We start from the raw sequence: 2,070 nt of genomic DNA, 5'->3' as shown, positions 1-2,070 counted from the left end.
AAAGAAAGAAAGAAATGTGTTTCTCTCACATAAACGAAGTAGTTGGGAGAGAACAACACAGTCTTGGTATTGTGGTTCCACAAACTTGTTAGGTACACAGGCTCCTATTTTGCTCCTTCACGGCCTTCACTGCACATTTGCTACTTCATGGTCTAAGATAGCTGCTCAGGCTCCAGCCCTTATGTTCACGTGCCAGCCACCAGGAAAGAGACAAAAAGGGGTATGCCATTTCCCTACAGGTGCAGTTCCAAGGGGTCTCTTACACCACTTCTGCTTACACCTCATTGGCCAAAACTTAACCACATGGCCATGCCTAGCAGCAAAGAAGGCTAGAAAATATAGCCTTATGCCTGGCTAAAAGTCATGGTTGCTTTTCCACATGAGAAGGAATAAAGGATAAAAGCAGGGAAATTGGCATATCCTACCTCACACCAGTAGGAGGCAGACGGAAAAAAAGAGAAGTTGGTTCCCAGCACAGGAATGGCAGGGAAGCTGTGGCTGGAAGAACAGGGGTGGAGGATGGGTAACAGGCCACAGAGAGATGGGCAGGTCCCCCTAACTGAGGGTCAGGAAGGGCTTGCAGAAGGGTTTACTGCTCACTGTCTCTCTCTCTCTCTCTCTCTTTCTGTCTCTCTATCTCTCTCTTTCTATTTCTCTCCATCTCTGACACACACACACACACGCACACACACACACAGTCTTGCTAAGAGAGAATTCTGAGAAGATGGAGTTCTCTGTAGGGAAGAAATATGTATTTCCTACTCGTCATGTTTCCCTGAAAATGGGACTTCTATTAATAATACTCCTGGCCTCTCTCTACCTGGGGAAGAGGAAGCGTGACTTACCTGAAAGAAGCTGGGAAGGAAGAACCAAGCATATGTGGCTTGGTCCCCTCTCCTCTTTAGAAGCCAGCTGGTCCATCAGAAGTGTGTGTTCTGCCTGTCCCTGCAGTGTGGAGGGCTGGGCTTTTATACCTGTGCCAAGGACAGGTAGATACCTGTAATCAAGGGTAGCATCAGCAAGCCCGTGTTGTCTCCCAAATAAGTGGTGGTCTCCAACAAATTTTTAGCAGTAATAAAGCTGATATTTTTGTTTTCATCTGTCCCTTGTCTATTTTTCAATGATTCAGATTTAAGCAGAAAATCCTGGGTTCCTTTTGTGTGTGTGTGTGACAGGGTATCTGTCGCTCAGGATGGAGTGCAGTGGCGCGATCAAAGTTCACTGCAGCCTTGACCTCAACCAATCCTCCCACCTCAGCCTCCAAGTAGCTGGGGTCACAGGCATGCATCACCATGCCCAGCTAATTTTTTTTTTCTAGACACGGTCTCACTATGTCACTCAGGCTGGTCTAGAACTCCTGGCCAGTAATGTTCCTGCCTCCACCTCCCAAAGTGCTGGGATTATAGGTGTGAGCCACCATACCTTGACTTTTTTTTTTGAGACGGAGTCTGACTGTCGCTCAGGCTGCAGTGCAGTGGCACGATCTCGGCTCACTGCAACCTCCACCTTGCCACTGGAGCCCTCGGGCCTGTCTCTGCCTGTCGCTTCACCTTGCCATTCTCATAGTGCCTCTTGCTCTTGCCCTCCTTACCACGTGCAGAGTTTACGTTCAGGATAGGACCAAGTGTCAGGTATTGATGCCACAGAGGGAATGAGCTCAACGTTTGGCATTCTCTGTTCTCCCTGTGCTTCCTGCCTTCAGAAGGGACCTCGGGAGTTGGGGAGGAATGGTCCCGAGATCGCGTGGGCACCTGAACTCACACTACAACAGAGGTGGCCAGGTAGTCTGCTCATCTGTGGGGGATGGGAAGGTGCAGTAGGGGTCTCTAGTCTGGGGCTGGTGGGGAAAGAGGCTGTAGGAGTTTTAAGAATAAATCACTTTTGGAGGCTGAGGTGGGAGGAATCTTTAAGGCCAGGAGTTGAGACCAGCCTGGAGAACACAGGGAGACCCCAATTCCAAAAATTTGGCCTGGCACAGTGGCGTGTGCCTGTAGTCCCAGCTACTCAGGAAACTAACGTGGGAGGACTGCACCACTGCACTCCAGCGTAGGCGACAGAGACCTTGTCTCT

General features: G+C 49.7%; 1 protein-coding gene across 1 annotated transcript in view; it reads right to left on the bottom strand.

Annotated features, from left to right (window-relative positions):
• The window catches only part of CECR5 (cat eye syndrome chromosome region, candidate 5), a 36,628-nt gene extending 35,710 nt beyond the window's left edge, over window positions 1-918 (bottom strand). Inside the window, exon 1 of the mRNA XM_011945662.1 lies at window positions 846-918. The gene's annotated coding sequence lies outside the window, so the exon portion shown is untranslated. The remainder of the gene's footprint in view (window positions 1-845) is intronic.
• Window positions 919-2,070: the final 1,152 nt, after the last annotated feature.

Source organism: Colobus angolensis, unplaced genomic scaffold (assembly GCF_000951035.1).
Source record: "Colobus angolensis palliatus isolate OR3802 unplaced genomic scaffold, Cang.pa_1.0 Scaffold242, whole genome shotgun sequence".
NCBI classification, from domain to species: Eukaryota; Metazoa; Chordata; class Mammalia; order Primates; family Cercopithecidae; genus Colobus; species Colobus angolensis.
The sequence above is the reverse complement of the archived record's forward strand: the minus strand, read 5'-3'. Positions and strand labels throughout refer to the sequence as shown.